This window comes from Suricata suricatta, chromosome 2 (genome assembly GCF_006229205.1).
Source record: "Suricata suricatta isolate VVHF042 chromosome 2, meerkat_22Aug2017_6uvM2_HiC, whole genome shotgun sequence".
In the NCBI taxonomy this organism is placed as follows: Eukaryota; Metazoa; Chordata; class Mammalia; order Carnivora; family Herpestidae; genus Suricata; species Suricata suricatta.
In genome coordinates, this window is record NC_043701.1 from 66,699,987 (window position 1) to 66,707,210 (window position 7,224).

Consider the following 7,224-nt stretch of genomic DNA (forward strand, 5'->3'; position numbering starts at 1 on the left):
TATTATACAAAATATTACTACATTTAGGAAATCACAATAATGATAATAATAACCAATATTAATTAGTTGTGCTGGGTATTGTGTATAAATATATCATCAAAGTAAACTTCTCTGTGGATAACTATCAGTATCCTTGCTTTACAAATGAGAAGACTGAGGCATGGGCATATTATTAGGTGTCCAAGATTTCACAATTTGGAAGTGGCAGTATCAGGACTCAGGCCCAGGGAGGCTGGCATCTTTCTTCAAAAACAGCCTACATTTCACCAATTTCCTGACCAAGTCATTTGGTCATGATATCCTTTTCCAAATTCTTCACTTGATATTATCTTATGCTAGTATTGTATGTATTTAAAAAAGCTTCACAATCAAGCAGATTAGTAAGTCTTAGTAAGAAGACTGGCCTACATAAATATGAGGGCTGCATACCACTTAATGAATGTTTATAACGTGACAGATACTTGCCAAGCAATTTACTCACATTATTCATTTAGTCCTTATTACAATACCCTGAAGTATAATTATCCAACTCTATTTTATATACATTTGTTGAGATTTCAGCAACTTCTTTATGCCTTGATTTGCTTAACAAATATTTCTTGTTCATGAGTCTGAATCACATTCATTCATTCATAATATTTCAAATTGAAGTAATATGAGTCCACATACTTTGACTCTATTATTTCACATATAAGCCTATGAAATAAATTTGTATATGATTGTTGACCAGAGAAGACCAAAATACCTTAGCAATTATGGAAACTGCATTTATTTCCCGACTTGTAACCTATAAAATGTCCTTAGATAAGCAAAGGAAAAAGATGATTAAAGAAATAGCTTCATAATTTTGGCAATCTGAGAACACAGTAAAAATAAATTACTCCTCCCTAATTCAAAAAATATTATGACTCTGTATCTGCTCTACACAAAGTGTTGAACTGTCAACCAAGCTCACAGAAAATGGAAGTTTACAAGAAAGAAATCAAGGCTAACATCATAGCAATGTCTGGAAGGGCAGAAATCAGTCAGGAATAACTTCCTAAATCTTTTCCCAAAACCGTGAAACATTTTGGGTTTGGAGAGAGGAATGCTAATTGCCTAACATGCAACTTAGCTGTTAGAAGCCTAAAATGATTTTTCTCAGATAAGACATTCTTACATTGTAGACCCTGCAAGACCATTTTATCTTGCAGTTTGTGAATTCTGTCAGTGTTTATATGGAAGCATGGCCACGTTCAAAAGGTTTCAGGCTATAGAGTGGAGTGAGGAACCCATGTATACACTTGTTCTTAACTTTCTCTCCCACTTTCCAAAGTAGAAATAAACCTGTAAACAATTGGGAATAAAAATATATTCATCTAACTAATGACTACTAGCATCTAATAAATGTCATAAAAAGGTAAAACAAGTATTTAAATATACATACTCTATGCTCAGTAATATCTCCTCACAAGTATTACAGGGTAGGAAAATACATATACATTTGAATGTCTGTATAGGCTAGGGTTGCCAAATAAAACATAGAACACCCAGTTATATTAGAATTGAGGTAGACAACAAATTTCATTTCAACGTAGGTGTTTCCCATGAAATATTTAATCTTATATATTTTATCTAGCAGCCCTAAATGGATATCCTGCATTTTTATTTGCTAAGTGTGGTAAGCCTACTTCCAGGTCATACATTGGAGGTGGTAAAATGTGATGGTCAGAGTACGGGCTTGAAGCTAAACTATTTGGAGTCTAACACTGATGTGGCTATTTCCTAACAATGTGACTTTGGACCAGTGATTTACTCTTCTTGGATCTCATTTCCTTACCTGTACAAATGGGAGGTTTTATGAAGATAAACAAGAAAATACATGGCAAACACTTAAAACACAGTATACACTGAGTAAAGATACTCAGAAGAAAGTACTATACAGAATGTAAACTGGTTTGTGAATACCTTAACTTTTCTATTTCTACTTATAAATAGAAAATTCCCACTTTAGGAGAGATAGTTGGATTTTATCTATATTTATCCTTATGAAGTAGAAATATCTTCATTGTATGTTTTCAGAGCCATATAAATATTAAGTACAAATTCTTTTTGACCTTAACAAGTGTTGACCTTGACTATATCCCCTAAAATATAAGAGATGAAAGGGCCAAAAATCTCTCATAACCTACTCTACTCCATGATCTTCATTTACTTGAATATTTTGGTGTGCACATGATATTTCAAAATCTATACTTCTAAAACCTATGAAATTCAGCCTGCAAGTGGGAATGTAAAAAGAACAATCAGAGGTAATTGGCAAAACATATCTGACAACTTTTTTTAAAAATCCAGAAATTCCTATTATCTCCTGAAATATAGTTCCTAAATAAAAAACAAACAAAAATCACTCCTCTTTTCAGAGGAAATTTTTTTTCTTTACCAAAGACAAATTAATTAAAGTCTTGTCCAACAGTCTCTTCAATCTGCACAAGTGATCACATTATATCCAGAGAAAGTTTACTCTGACTGTTTCTTAAATGTCAATACATCTTTAGAAATAAGTCATGCACTTTCTGGTATATTTTAACTGTGAGCATAAAACATTGGATTTTGTTATACACAGCCGAAATTACCTTCTATCAGCTTATTCATCTTGACAATTCCAATACTGCCCTAAATGTCTGAGTACTTTAAAATAATGATGGATGAATTGAAGTAGATTTCACAATAATTACTCTCTCAATAGAATTATGGTAAGTAGATTAAATATAAATTATTAATACATATAATCCAAGCAATATTTAGTCATTTGAAGTGTACAGAATTATAATTGACTATACCTACTAAGTTTGTTATAAAAATTAAATGTATGAGTACTAGTGCTATTTGCCAACAGTAGTATTGTATATCTACAGCAATCAGAAGGGATGTACAGTATTTGGTTAACTTTGCTAATAAGTTAAGTTGATAAAAAGTCTCTCTTTGAAGTTTGCCAAAGTATAGGCATATGCTTATTTTAGTAGATATTTGATGCTAAAACCAACTAAAGTAAAGAATAGCTAATTCTGTGCTCTTGCTGAAATATGTATGTGTGTGTAAGGTTTTCCTTTGAAATGAGTCTGGCCTCTATCCTGAACATTTTCTCCAAAGTTTCAGACATAAAATCTGATATAATGAAAGGGTCAGTGTTCTCTTTATAATTCTAATTAGGCAAAGAGTTGCCAGATGTTCTGATCGTCCATGAGGCCTCCCCAGGATACAATATTCTCTGAGTGTTTTGATTCTATAGCAATGTTAACATATAATCTGTGCAGAAGCACATTCCCTACTCCATTTTCAATGCACACAATTACGGTTTTTATGATTTTCTCTTCTATTTTCAGAGAAGTAGTACACAATTCCGTATGTCCTTCTAGGTGTAATCATTGCTGCACCGAAACTTATTTCTTTTGCCATTATTGGGTGTTGCCACTTCTGTATTTACAGCTTGTATGTCTATTTTTGTTGAAGACAAATGATGGACACATAGCACAAAGGGACCTCTTTACAATGTCATTACATGGGTTGATGTAAAGGTAGACTGACAAACAACATTTCCAGTACTCTGTGCAACCTCTCAAGTTGCAATTATAGATTTTCCATGATGGATTCCAGAGAATTTGCTGTTAGAGATTTTTTTCTAATTAGGTGTTCCATTGAATATAAAGCCTATGATAGGAGAAAAGTTTCTCAACTAGGTAAGCTTTCTTCCTCCCTTTATTTTCCAATTGTCATTCTCTTCTTTTTCCCTGCAAATGAGGCTTTTGGAGACAAGTCCCAGAAATAATGGCATAACAAGAAGGGATACTCAAGGTCCTAAATAATGAAACACGTATCTTTGTAGTTACCCTGCTATATGCTTATAGCTTGAGATTACAGATTATAGGGCATTTCTCACTTTTACCCTATGACAATGGTCACCTCTGGCTTCTCACTTCTCTGGGTCAGCTCTCTTCCTTTCTTTCAGATGTCTAAAATGTATATTCAAAGTGTGCTGCCACATTTGGCACTCCGTAATCACACTGCCAATGTAGCTAAGTAATGTTATGAGCAGCAAGTCCTAAACAAGGTTTGTCCTTTCAATTTAGGAAGCGTCTTCACTTTCTCAAATAATATAAATCTTTGACCCGCCTCATACCATTTGATTATCACCTCCTTATTCCTGAATTTAAAATGAACTCTATGTGTTTCGAAAACCTCTTCCTTAATTCATTACAGTTTCATTCTAAGGACAACTGAGGATGTACTTTGATGTATTCTCTAAGGAAAACAACAACGATAACAACAAAACAAACAAGAAAGGAAACTATTGGATCTTTCTGTTTTGAAGTAGGAGGCTTTAAATTACGAGGCTTTTGGGGAGCCCTGGGGAGCCCAATCAGTTAAGCCTCAGACTATTGATTTTGGCACAGGTCATGATCTTGCAGTCTGTGGGTTTATGTCCCACACTAGGCTCTGTGCTGTCAACGTGGAGCTTGCTTTGTTTTCTCGGTCTCCCTCTCTCTATTCCTCCTCAATTCATTCATTCATTCATTCATTCATTCTCTCTCTCTCTAAAATAAATAAACATTAAAAAATAAATAAGGAGGCTGTTTATTTGAGAATAATTTAAAACTAGACTGAGAAAAGCCTGTTGGAATAATTTTCCCTCTATGGGTGATTTTTACCACTAAGATCTGACTTTTTAAAACTTATCTAGACTCCAAAAGATCTACAACTATTAGCTAATGAAAATATGTCTAATATCATTTAAAGAATCTGCCCCGTTGAAATATATTCAGTACAATCCAATTAGTCAAGTAAAAAAATTTCATTATTTTTTAATTCCATTTACTTTAATAATTAGGAAACAAAATCTATGTTATTTTAGAAGATCATGAAGTAATCCTTTCTAAATTTGTTGATTTAAGTATCAACTTATTTTAGCACATTGGAAAATACAGAGTATGTCTTCTGGCAATTCAATAATAGTTATTGTAATTTTGTTTCTCTATTTATAAGATGAATAATATGCTCTCCTCATATACATCTAACCCATTTTAATAGTAAAAAAAAAAGCTTTTATTATTGAACATATCTGTGCCAAATAGTGTCTATCCACTATGTGGGCTTGAAAAAATAAAATGAGCAAGAACACTGTCCACCACCTCAAAGCATTTATAATCTAATATTAATAAGTAGTTAATATTTATTGAAAGCTGGAGTAGCTATATTAATTTCAGGCAAAGCAGACATCACAAAAAGAAAGATTATCAAGGATAAGTTAGGCATTTGATAATGATAGAGGGATCAATTCTCCAAGAAAATACAACAATCCTATACATGTATGCACCTAACCAAAGAACATCAAAATATATATGGCAAAAAGAACAGAACTGAAGGAGAAACAGACAATCCTCTGTTAGAGTTGGAGAATACAAATCCCTTTCCCAACAGTTGAAAAATCAAACAAGCAGAAAATCAGTGAAGTTATACTTGACCTAAATAGGAGCATCAATAAATTCAACCTAATTGACGTTTATAGAACAATCCATCTCACAACACTAGAATACACATTTTTCCCAAGCTCATATGGAATATTCACAAAAATAGACCAAATTACAAGCTATAAAACATTGCTTAAGAAATTCAAAATAATAGAAATCATAGAAAGTATTTTCTCAGAGAACAATGAAATTAAAACTAGAAATTCAACTAGAAATCAATAGCAAAAGATGCCTGGAAAAGTCCCAAATATTTGGGCATTAAACAACACACTGTAAAATAATGCCTATTTCAAAGAAGTTTCAAAAGAAATTTTAAAATATTTTGAACTAAAAAAATAAAGAAGATTCAATTTATAAGAATTTGTGGTGGGGCGCCTGGATGGCTCAGTCAGTTAAGCATCTGGCTTTGGCTCAGGTCATGATCTCAAGATCAGTGGGTTTGAGTCCCACGTCGGGTTCTGTGCTGACAGCTAGCTCAGAGCCTGGAGCCTGCTTTGGATTCTGTATCTCCCTCTCTCTCTGACCCTCCCCTGCTTGCACTGTCTCTCTCTGTCTCTCAAAAATAAAAGACATTTAAAAAATTAAAAAAAAATTGTGGGATGCAATGAAAGTAGTACTAGAAGGAAATTTACTGCAATAAATGTATAAATATAAAAATAAAAAAGATATAAAATCAATAAACTAAATTTTAATCTTAAGAAACCAAAAAAATTAAGACTAAATCAAGAAGAAGAAAAAATTAGATCAGAAATCAATAAAATTGAAAATGGACAAATAAGAGAAAATGAACAAAAATAAAGCTGATACTTTGAAAATGAATAAAATGGGGCACCTGGGTGGCTCAGTCAGTTAAGCATCTCGCTTTGGCTCAGGTCAGATCTCACATTTGTGGGTTCGAGCCCCGTGTCAGGCTCTGTGCTGACCGCTAGCTCAGAGCCTGGAGCCTGTTTCTGGTTCTGTGTCTCCTTCTCTCTCTGCCCCTCCCCCTCTCATGTTCTGTCTCTCTCTGTGTCAAAAATAAATAAAACATTTAAAAATCAATTAAAAAAAAAGAAAATTAATAAAATGGATAAATATCTAGCCAAATTAAACAAGGGAAAAAGTGAAAAGATGTATGTTACCAACATCAGAAAGGGAAAAAGTGTCCTCACTACTGATTATGTGAATATTAAAAAGATATTAAAAGAATAATATGAAAAATTCTATGCCCCCAAAGATGATAATGTCAATTAAACTGACAAATTCACTGAAGACATAAACTATGGAAGTTCACAAAAAGGAAACATACAGCCTAAATAGATATACAACATCAGGCCCAATATATGTTTCAACTCTTTCTATGAGGTTAGCAATAATACAAAAAAACAGATAAAGACATTATAAGAGAAAACAAAAACAAAACTAGAAATCAATATCTCATATAAACATAAATGAAAATATCAACAAAATTTTAGCAAATTTTAACCAATAATAGATAAAATCAATTACAAACCACAGCAAAGTGTGATTTATTCCATGTACTCAAGGCTAGTTCAACATTAGACCATCAACGAATACACTCCACTATATCAATAGGCTAAAGAAAAAAAAACAAGCAATGATTTTATCACTTGCCACGGGAAAAAGCATTTACCAAATCCAACAATTACTTAAGACAAAAACTCTCACCAAAGTAGGAATTGAGGATAATTTCCTTAACTTGATAAAGAACATCTAA